We start from the raw sequence: 12,743 nt of genomic DNA on the forward strand, positions 1-12,743 counted from the left end.
TGTTTCTCTTCCATTCAATATTCCTCTGTTGAAAATTCTTTGTTTAGCTCTGTACCCCATTTTTAATTGGATTACTTGGTTTGTTGCTGTTTAACTTCTTCAGTTCTTTATAAATTCTGGATATTAGCTCTCTGTCAGATGTAAGGTTGATGAAGATATTTTCCAGTCTGTAGGCTGTCATTTTGTTTTGTTGACAGTGTCCTTTGCTTTACAGAAGCTTTTCAGTTTCATGAGGTCCCATTTATTGATTGTTGATCTTAGAGCCTGTGCTGTGCTGTTGGTGTTCTGTTCAGGAAGTTGTCTGCTGTGTCAGTGAGTTCAATGAATCAACCAAGGACCATGTATGGAGAAGACCTAAACCCCCAGCTTAGATGTAGCCCATAGGCAGCTCAACTCCATGGGAATTCCCTAGGAAGGGGAGCAGAGACAGTCTCTGTCATGAACTTGGTTGCCAGCTCTTTGATCACATACATCCTCCTGGTGAGGTAGCTTTACTAAGCCACAGAGAAAGAAGACCCAGGCAGTCCTGATGAGACCTAATTGGCTAGGGTCAGATAGTAGGGGAGGAAGACCTCCCCTATCAGTGGACTAGGGGAAGGGGGTTGGGGGGAGGGCAGGTGTGACTGGGAGGAGATGAGAGACTACAGGTGGGATACAAAGTGAATAAAATGTAATAAATAATAATAATAATTTTAAAACCACAAGACATTGAAAACAGTTGGGATACGTGATCTGGTGATGAGTAAAATATTCAAAATGTGGCAGAGTGAAAAATATTTTTAAAATCTCACAATCTCGGGTGTCAGAGGCATGCATTCAGACAGCATGGTACCTGGTAATGTGTGGACAGATGCATCGGGCCACAGGAAAATATAACTACCCTTGGAATATCTCTGCACATAGTTAACACACTGACACTTGACAGATGTGCTAAGGGAATCTAATCTATTAAAAAATCAGTCTTGGAACACTTGGATATTTAACAAAATTAACTTTAAATCTATCTCAATTATATACACAAATTAACTTGGGATAAATCATAGATCTAAATGTAAAAGTGAAAACCATAAATCTTGGGGCTGGAAAAATGGCTCAGCTGTTAAGAGCACTTGCTGATTTTTCAGAGGACCTGGTTTTGCTGCTAATCCTCCATGCAGCAGCTTACAGCATTCAGGTGAAACAGCCACACACATGAAGTAAAAGTAAATAAATCTTTATAGAAAACTATAAACTATATTCTAGGAATAACACACTAGAATAACTTCAGGGTAGCAAACATTAAAAAAAAATAAATACAAAAGTGCTAAATTGCAATTTATTGATATTCAAACTTTTAGTTCTTTAGCATTTTTAAGTAAATATGAGGGTAAGCCAGAGACTGGGGAAAACTTTAAAAGGAAATTGTATATATATATATATATACATATATATATATATATATATGTATATATATATATGATATATAATAAAACTTTAAAAGGAAATTGTATATATATATATATGTATATATATATATATATATGATATATAATAAACACACATTAACTAGATCAGAGAGATAACTGATGAGGCAAAAGTTTTTGCTGCCCACTCTGATGACCGGAGTTCAATCCTGAAAGTTCTCTGACCTTTACATGTATGTAGCAGCACAGGTGGATACACACATACACACACACACACACATTCTTATAAGAAGTTGTAGATTGTGCAAAGGTAATTTACGTTACAGAAAGCAAATGGTTAGCTGGGTGAGCAGTTAAGAGTGTTCATGGGCTTTGCCTGCAACATATTCCAACATCATTTTAGCAATCCTTTTTCCAGTGGATAAAACCTTTCTTCAAAATTACAATAATAACAGCTGATTGTGCTAGATGGACATTAAACAAACACCACCATATTCCTTTACTGTTGGCTTGGTTAAGAAGAGAATATTGTTTCTTCATTCTATGTTCCTCACATAGGTTCAGATGGGAGATGGTCAAAAGGAGAAAGAGGTAAGGCAACAGAGATCTCTGCAAAAATCACAAGTTGTGATTTTTTTTCTTCCTCTTATTTCTACCACAGTACACAAGACTAAAGAGCCACAGATTCACACAGGAGCCACGGCTTCTCAATGATCTGTCATGGCACCTTCACTAATGGCTTGGGTCACTGGATCGGAATCTTCGGTGTACTGCTACGGCTTTCTCTAGTCCTTCAGTAAGAATCCTTATTATACACTTTCCTAACTCTTGACGACTGTGAGGTTAACTTCTTTTGTGACTACTTCTATTGATCTCTGGCCTTGACAACTTGTCTCTCCTTCCTTCTTATATACCTCATTTATTCAAAACGGACACAGACGTTTTCACAGCTAAGTAAAACATTTTCAAGGACATATACATAATTCTACTATTCTTGTTTATACTGTTTGTGGAAAACCTTTACAAATACAGTTTCCTATTTATGATGATTTGATTTGCAGCTTTTCACCTTTATAAGATACAAGCAGTCAATACGCTACACAATCAGTAGAATGTGAACCTCTGAGTATTCAGAAGATTGAGTTTATTAAATGCCTACTCAACTTAAAATATTTTGTTAGATAAAATAAGTTTATCAGTATATAACCCTTGGGAAGATGAAGGAGTATCTATTATGAAGGTCAGTGAAGAAACATTAAGAAATTACATGGTAATATTTAAGTACATTGGACATTAATCTATTGTTCCTATGCCTATTTCATTAACTGTTTAACTTGTGTGAAATAGGACTCTAGGTTTTTTTTTTTGTCAGAGCCAATTGTTAATTGGAAAGTCTCACATTTTACATTTTACTGTAAGTATTCAACTATTTCATTTGAGAATCGTTTAGTATGCACATATTATAGTCCATGCATTGCTAAAAAATAGGCTTAAGAATTTTACAACAGAAAGGCACTCACACAATAGAAAACTCAGCTGAGAGGGAACCCTGTGGAAAGGACTATGTACAAATTGAGTGAGAAGGAAATTTCTGACTGGAATGAGTGGGGTTTCCAAGGTAGCCTTAACAGGGGGCTCAAAAGAGAGTTTGCGTGGATATCCCCCACTCCTTTGTTCACTTGTTTATTCACCCTCTGTTGAAACTGTCATTTGTGCAAAGTGAGCAAGGTTGGTGACTTCACGGTTGTACAATTTAACCTTACTAAATACTTGTAAAGTGTATTTGCATGTATAGCATGAGTGTTAAGTTTTCTCTGCTACAAGAAAAGCTATTTGGATGGCAAATCACGACCTGCAGAGGACAAACAGCTGATGTGTAAGTTGTGCATGGTGTGTAAGAGTGCTTGCTGTTCAGTCATGAGAAGCTAATCCTAGAGCCCATGTTACAAAAGTCTGCCCATTTCTAAGGGTGGCAGAGACTGGAGGATCGCTGGGCTCCTTGGCCTCTAGCCTTGCTCCAGGTCCTGTGACAGTTCCTGCCTTAGGTAAACACGATAGAGAGAAACGGAGAATTGGATGTCCTCCTTTGGCTACCCTGTGCACATAGGTTCACAGACCTGCACCAACATATGCACCCACACACATATAACACACTCTGTTTGTATGAAACAGACATACAAAATAAAACTAAAAAGAAATACAGCAACTCATATAAAATTTCAAGTATATCTGCTGCCCTGACATTTACTTCTTAGGTTTCTGAAAACTGCACTGCTTATTTGTTCATATTTATTGAGATAGTAATGCTTAATTTTCATCGGTTTTAAAGAACTCTGTCCATGGGCACCTGTGAAATTGAGAGAAGCAATCTTTCTGAAATCCATGTTGCATTTTCTTTCCAAGTCTGCCCTTGCTGTGTGGTTGTGGTGCTTCAGACGGGATCACAGCAGAAGGCAGATGGCACACCCACGGAGTTCATTTTAAAGAGTTTAATGAATTTCCAAAACGAAGGGACCAAACAATGGATAATGAAACACCCAACTATTATCAACGCAGGGAGCTACAGCTGGGGGAGCACCACTAGGAAGACAGCCTATCAGAGCCAAGTGAGAACAGGGGCCTTGGAGAGGAAGCCTTCTGGTGCCCTGCGGCATTGCCCCTGAGTCAACACAACCAAGAGGCTAGGAGGAAGATCAAGCCCAGCATTGCCGTCACAGAGGTCGGTCTCTTGGAACAAAAATCAAGACATAAAAAAGTGAAGACTGAATCCCCAGGCAGTCTTTGATTTATATAGATTTCTATTTTTCAGCCAGCCAGGAGTAGCGCTCTTTTTTTCTTCATGTCCAATTTCATCTCTAAAACACACCCTTCTTGAAGAGATTATGTAAGGGTTTTTTTTTTTCCCATGTCTTTATTTTTGTTTAATTTTTTTTATTTGATTGCTATTTTTAAGTTCTCTGATGGTTTCTTGACAGTTCTTTTGGCAAGACTTCCTTTTATAAAATCTCAAGGATAACTTTATAATTTTATCAGAAAACAGAGCACAGGTAAAGTGAAAATGCCAGCATTCAGTAGGAGTAATGGAGATAAAAGCAAACATACCTTTAAAGTTAGGCATTGAATAGAGGCAAGTCATCTATTTTAAAAAAAAAGGAAAATACAGCCACTTTTGATGTGAACTGACAGACTAAGATCAGAAAGGAGAGGGGAACCTCCCCTATTAGTGGACTTGGGGAGTGGCATGCAAGCAGAGGGAGGAGGGAGGGTGGGATTGGGAGGAGAGGAGGGAGGGGCTTAAGGGGGGATGCAGAATGAATAAAGTGTAATTGATGAAAAATTAAAAAAAAAGGAAAATAAACTCTCAAGGAAAGAAGGAGGCTAGAGAACTGAGAAATAGCTCAAAAGGCTTACTGTAAGGCCTCCATGCTGATCATTACATTATTATTATTATTGATGATGATGATATGTGGCTATCTCCCAGTGATATGCTTAGCAAATGGACTCTAGGTCTAATAAGTCAGGAATCCTGTCTTTGGAAATGATCACGGTGCAATTTGCAAAGACTAAGAAAATTGAGCCTTGTTGCCAGACACAAACATTTTACTCTCCAAACTAACTTTTATATCCAAAGGGACAAACAAGGGAATGTTTTCAAGTGAGTGCTATCAGAGCTTCTAAGATATTTTATAGTGAGGATGGAGAGATGATTCAGTAATTAAGAGTACTGGCTGCTCTTTCAGAGGCTTCAGCTCCCAGCACCCACGGTGGTTAACAACTGTCTGTAACTCCAATTCCAGGAGACCTGATGCCCTCTTCTAGCATATATATATTGCACACATGATGCATGTATATACAGGCAGGCAAAACACTCATAAAGTAAAACTTTACGACGGAACACAAAGAAATGCTAAAATGTGTATTTTAGAAAGTAAGCATTCTTTAAAACTGAGAACTACAGAAATTATTGTAGCTCATGTAGTCAACACAAGATCCATTTATTTTTCATAGACAAGGCAAGTGCTGAAGAGTAAATAAGGCTGAATTCCAGAAGAAAGGGCAAAGGATGAGTTTACCATGTTCTGTGAATAGAGGGAGCTGAGGAAATGATGTGTGTCTTAAGCATTCTTTCCGGTCTGTCCTCGGAACCTTTTAAAGCAACTTATTGATTTCACACCTGTGTTAACCTTTCTGTCATGCTATATCACCAAATCCCTTAAGCATCATGCTCAGACTGTACTCACACTACGGTCTGTGGATCTAAGTGAATTATGGAGCACGACGAATATCTTTCAAAAGAAAGATTAACTGACAACCTGCTTTATCCTCATGGTAACTTCAAATATTTTAGTTAGAATGAGCAAAGGACAATTTCACACTGGAAATTTTCAGACATTGCCATGGAAAGAACTTAACAGTTCTGTGAGGCCCATATGCCTGGAATGAATATATCTAAGCTGAGGTAGACTGACTACCATCCTGAGGGTGGAGTACATTTGTCAGAGTTTATTTTCTACCCTGTGACAGATCTGCAGTGATGGTCCGACTGACTCAGACATTCTGGTTGAGTCCTCCTCGCTACCTTGGTAATCCGACAGATGGTTTGTCTCTTCCTGCCTTGGATATAATGAGAAAGGAGAACAAAATCAGTGTCTGGTAGGGCCAGTGTTGAAATTCTACCACAGATCATGGACATCTTCACACCTGTGCACATCAATGATGCATCTAGTTGTCCATGCCAGATTACCAATTTAATTGCCTTGGCTCTGCATCTCTGGTCTGTTTTCCTGTGGAGAGGGTCCTTTTGGGGGCACAGTCGGCTGTTTGATTTATATTGCTTCCCATGTAGTTGTTACTACATTCTAGTTCTAAGAGACAGAAGTTCTCTGTTTTGTTCTAAAGCAAACTCCCCTTTTCTCTCCCCTCACCAACCATCTCCACGGACCATGCTGGCCAAACTCTCAAAGACAAAGTGTTCCCTGCAAAGCATTGCAGTGTTAAAAATAGATGTGCTTTGGGTATGGAGGTGATTTTTACTGAGTGACAAATTCATATCGTAGCCAGAGAGAGTGAATGTTGCTTGTTTGGAAGGCTTATCTAGAGAACTGCATTCTAACTAGCAAAGAGGCATGTTAATTTAGGCACGCATTCCTGATGTGAGGGAAAGGGTGACCACCCTGCTTCCCATTGTTCCTTCTAACTCATTGCCATCTGCTCAACAGGGACTTTAGTGTTAGGTACATGAGGAAGCCCACATTTCCCCACATTTTTTGGAAATCTTTAAGCAACCAAAGAATATTGAAACAAATAAAACCTACTCTGTTACTTCCTGAATATTCTGCATTCATGGAACATTTTTATCAAGAATAACAATGTTTCCTCTTTATAGCTTTATTTCTAAATATTTTAAGAGCACTGCATCTCCAGTTTGTAACTTGAATCCAATGTTAAAATAGGCTTGTTGTTAACAATCATAACACACAAGCAGTTTATCAGTTAATATTAAGTTTGGAATATGTGAAGGCAGAAAATAAATTATAAAATCTACATTTGAAAGAACAGGCTTACAGGGTTTATAATGGCAAAATACGGATTTTAAAAGCAATATTATTACTTCTTACTGTTGGGATTAAAAAGTAAACGGGTAGAAGATTAAATACTATGTTACAAGCCTATGGAGAAACCTATTTTTTTTTATTATTTCCAAAATATTGTAGTCATCTATTCAGAGTCCTGCAGAATTCCAAAGAGAGACTATTTCCCCACAATGTGCATCACTAGAGTGATGTCACCAGGCTGCTTAATGAACGCTCTGTGTTTCTGTCTTGAACTCCCTCAAATGTATCACAATGCATTTTTAAATGCTTAGCAGCGTGCCTGCTGCCTGTGGACATTCTCCATCATTCCTCCTGTCCTTGATAATGATGGTATGGCTGTGTTAGGCCAAATTTCCTTGTGTATATTAATACAATTTCAAATTGGTTCAATAAAAACTGTCAACCCAAGTTGCTAGATGATCTCAAGGATGACCCAACCCATCCTTCCAGGAGCAATACCCTAATCGAGGGCTGGTCTGAGCAAAGAAAGCACAGATTATCCACTTTTGTGCATGACTAAGTTCTCTACATTTTTCTACTCTTGACTCTCAACATTGGATGCCACACTGATGGACTCTCCTATCTTATGCTTGTGGATTTTTTTTATTTCCCTAATTCCACCACCATGTTCTGTCCTTTTTTCAAAGATATTATTCTAAACCAGTTGACCTATATAATTGTTGTCAATCACATCTTATCTCGATACCACTTCTACAAAATGGTTTGTTACAATCTCCACAAGTAAGAGGCAGCCCTTTCTTCTAGTAACTCATTATCTTTCTATATTTTGAAAGACAGCAATTCCTTTACTCTGTCCCTTCATTTTAATACTTTTATACTTGTTTCCTTGGCAATTGGTAGGTGTAGGTGCTGTTTTGTCTGTGTTCTTCACAGAACTATATCCATGTGAACCTAAAAAAAACTTCTACATATCATCGTTTAACAAAAAGTTCTTGCTTTTACCTAAAAATTATTGATATATGCAAATTTGTAGAAACACATGTATATGCTTGCTGAGTTTCTGACTTTTCAGTGGTTGAGCTCAGAGTAGTACAGGTTATTATTGAAGAGAGAAAGAATGCATACTTTTAACTCAAAAATGATGTTGAGATCAGGGAAGCTCACTCAGTGGGTAGAATACTAGCTGCATAACCAGAGCACCCTGAATTCCAATCTCCAGAAGCTATGTAGAAAGCTGGCCTTGATTATGTGCGTACCTGTAGCCCCAACACTGTTGAGGGGTTGGGACAAGAGAATCACTGAGGCTTGCGGACAGCCGCATCGCTCCAGACCAGTGAGAGACTGTCTCAAATGAAAAAGGCAGACTAGAGCAGGACACCAAAAATGCCGTCCGTTTATTATCCTCCATGTGCACAGGGGCTACCCTCACTCAAACACCTGCGTATATAATACATGTGTGTACAGCACATAAAAACAGAATAATGTAATGATGCGATTTTATAGTAATGTGCAAATTTGTAGAAATATATGTCTGTATGTATAGATTTTCTAATTTTTAAGTGTTATTGAAAGTTAAAGCAACTTTGCACACACACACATATGTATATATATCACAGTTCATTAAGAAAGATATTTACACCTTGTGACTCTTACTGCGTCCATATAAAGAATTTGTCATCCAAACTGAGACATCATTGGCTTCATGCTTCTGTTATTTATAATAGCCATCAAAACATATGTTCAAGTAAGCATTCTTAAGACATTCACAAACAACTTTCTCTAGTACCATGGAATATTCATCTTTGAGAATATGAACACTTCAAATTTCTAAAGCACTTGAAGTGTTCTTTGTGGAAATGTACACCAGGTAAATTGGATTACAAGAAAGTGATTGAGGCTATGATGGGGTTTACTGTACGCACTCAAGAAAACATATCAATCCTAAAATTTACATAAAAGCCATAACTAGACAATTTGAGGAATTTTACAGTTGAATTGTACCTTTTACCTCAATATGTAAATTGATACATTTGTATTCTTGTTTGCATAAATTCATGCAAACCCATACGCATAAACAGAATATTTTTTTTCCAAGCCTAATGTGTAATTGTAAGAAATAAGGGGAGAATAAAATTCTGAAACTTTTTATTACAATGAAATTTGAAAGATGCATAATAGAAACAAGTCATGAAATATGCATGTCTCCATGCAATGGTAAGTGGTCTTAATTAGACTATGAGCATAATGTTTCAACACTCATACTCAGGCATCATTTGGTTTTTTTTGTTTTGTTTTTTTGTTTTTTTTTTTACTTACGAACAGACATTTTGACTACAATAAGTGTCTGGTACAAGCATATGAATTTATTTCAGAACACAGAAACCCAGTCAAATGTGTCAGGCCTACCTACACACAGGGTCACTTCTAGGATCATGTCTGTGGGACTTACCACTGACTAGGATTAGACAACAAATGATGCTATACAACAGGAGTGTGTGTTTTGCTTCTTCCAAATGCTAATAGATCCAAGCAGAATGTTAAACTTCTAAGGTACGTTCCAATGAAGACAGTCTACCATTTAATGGGTCTTGTGTGATTGCCTAGCAAAGATTGTTCTCAACCTCCATCTTGATCAATTGAGAGAATTTGGAATGGTAACTCAGAATGGCATAATAGGCATTTGTGCTGTACGTGTTAAAAAAATCTGTAAATGCTGTACTATGAACCACAGAATAAAAAGGGATACCATGATAAAGATGTTTCAGTACTTCTTTTCATAGTATAGCTTCCCATAAATGATAGTTATAATGTCTGTAAACGTCACATTTTCAGGAAAGAAAAGTTATAAGACTATAAGAAACGTTAACTCTGAAATGTCAGAATTCTTAATAAGGAAAAAGGTCACAGATTATCTAAGCATTGAAAAGGAGATATTGGCTCTCCAATGAGCAGGCAGCAGGCACTATAAATAATGACTTTCTGTAGGGTTGGGAAACGCATAGCCAGAGACTGACAAAATGTTGGTCGTGACTGAGCGTGAGCAAGCCCATCCCTTCCTCTTCTATTTCCAGAGCATTATGCTCAGTCATCAGTCATGGGACTTCATTACATCAGACCATTACATTTTACATTTCTTACTTTCCCACAAAACTGGGAACACATTGAAATAACCGGCTGTGCCTTTACTGTGCCATCTTCCAGACATAGAAACTTACTTAGAAAATTGCCATCATCAGGAGTTTTCAAGAATGAAGGATGTGGATCTATAATCATAGAAAGGGGAAAGCATATGAAATTCCATCATTTCCCCTCTATTCTACCTGTGTCAGGGTAACTGTCAAGAAATCTGCTAAAGCCAGAGGAAGGGTGGCTCAACTCTACAGAGAAACAATAAATTAGGAAAAGGCTATGATTACTCCTCCTGTATTTCATTTTAAATAGTATATATTAGCCATGATATAAAATGTCGTTTGGTAATATTTTCTTCTGCTTCCTTAAATTACACTATATTGCAGTGATGATGATAATTACAATGGAGCAGAAAATAATAAGTGTTTCCTAAAACATTTCTATAGGCCCTTTATCACCCTAAGACTTTACAGAGCCTGACACTTCACTCTTGCAGACAGTGTTACTATCCCCACGTTTACAAATGTGGAGACTAAATTGAGAGGCTAAGTAACTTATCAAAGTCCTTAGGTCACTGATATATGAAGTTGACCTTGAACCTCAGCTCCAGGACAGTCCCTTTGACCACTATTTTCTCCTATTTTATACACTTAAAGATAGACTGATCCAGATCAGCAGAGTCTTTCAGAGGCCCTCTGTGTAGGTTCTGTCCTGTTCCGTCTTCTCCTGCTTCCCCAACCAAGGACCATGATGGAGAGGTCCTAGACCCCCTGCTCAGATATAGCCCATAGACTCAGTCTCCAAGTGGGTTTCCTAATAAGGGGAGCAGGGGCTATTTCTGTCATGAACTCAGTGGCTGGCTGTTTGATCAGCAGCTCACAAGGTACAACCTTGCCAGGCCACAGGGGAAGACAATGCAGCCAGTCCTGATGAGACCTGATAGGCTAGGGTCAGATAGAAGGGGAGGAGGACCTCCCCTATCAGTGGACTATGAGAGAGCCATAGGGGGGAAAAAGGAGGAAGGGGGGAATGGGAGGAGATGAGGGAGAGTGCCTCAGCCAGGATACAAAGTGAATAAATTGTAATAAATAATAAATACATTTTTTAAAATGAAAAAAAGGTGTGACCTTTGGCTCACATCACTATCCTTACTTCAACTAACTCATTAAGTAAGCAGCAGAAGCAATGACCTTGTTCATGGTAAGTACAGTTCTCAAACACGCTGAACTGACTGACATCATTGCTCACTGAATCCTGAGCACCTAGGCAAAATGCAGACTATTCAAAATGCTAATTCCGTAGGTAAAGAACCTGGTGATTGTATGCTAAGGCTCTCTTTGTTTTTCTGTCTGCTTCTCTCTGTCACTCCCATTTCTCTCCAATTCACAGTGATCCTCCTGCCTCAGTCATTCAAGTACTAGAGCCTTAGATATACACCATTATGCCTAGTTTCAATACTTAGGTATTGCTTGTACTATAATGCACTTATACCTCATCAGTTGTTAGATAAATTCATATTATATACTAGTCAAATTTCCTAAATAACTTTGAATAACTAATTCTGTTTATTTTAAAAATGTAGGTTGAAGTTAATATAGAGATATTTTATATGGACATGAGTCTAAATGTAGGGACACATATATTTCACTTAATGCACAACCAGGCACAACCAGGAGAAGCATAATTATTCTATTTTCAGTATTACAAATAAGAAAAGTATATGTACCTCGTCTATTTTGTCCCTGTTCACATATCCCGTTAGAGATTCTGTGTTGGAGAAACCTAAACCAACTAAACACCTCCAACCTCCCAAATTCCCAACTGAGCCACAGTTAAGACAGAACAAAGAAAATCCCTCACCCCAAATCCACAAGCAAAAGAAGATGCCTGAATTTAAATTATTAAATTTCCAGTTACTTGTTACATGAAAGAAACCAAGACAAACAAAACAAAAATTACAACCTTTTCAAATTTTAGTAAGTAAATAAAAATAAATAGGAATTCTTGACATGTTCAGAAAACAGATCTTTATGTTAGTCACTGAATTAGTATAGTATAATTCTTTCTGAAATGTTGTTATCTGAAAAGACAATTATAAGGTTGCTTTTTAATTGGTTAACTGGGTGAAAATTCTTTTTAATTTTAGGCATTTTTTTTTGTTCACTTGGATTTAAATCAATTGCTTTAATAATTGGCATGCTTAAATCTTGTTTTTAAAATAGTCTCCCGAAATAGTTCTTTGCATTACATTTCCATTTATAAAAACTCAGTCTTATCTCTTCACATGCAAATCACAATATTTCCCTAGCAAACCAGAGAAATGCAAAAATATTCCACGATTATATATCTATTAAAATTTACACATTCTGATTTGGTTGAAAGTTCAAACTCTCTCTTATATTGGCACTCCTGTTTCAAAATGCTGATCACTGTGTTTGCCCCACATATTCTTCCAGTATCACCTGATAAATCCTCTCAGGTAGAATTATCTTTAACACCAGAAATAACTTTAAATAGTAAAGTTAATCATGTTGTTTCATATTTATATGTTTATAAATATGAAATATGTATATAAATATAAATATGTTTGTTTATTGTCACTTTCTCATATATATATATAATTTAAATCCATGATTACGTAATAAAACACAGCTAC

The sequence above is a fragment of the Meriones unguiculatus genome, chromosome 15, assembly GCF_030254825.1.
Source record: "Meriones unguiculatus strain TT.TT164.6M chromosome 15, Bangor_MerUng_6.1, whole genome shotgun sequence".
In the NCBI taxonomy this organism is placed as follows: Eukaryota; Metazoa; Chordata; class Mammalia; order Rodentia; family Muridae; genus Meriones; species Meriones unguiculatus.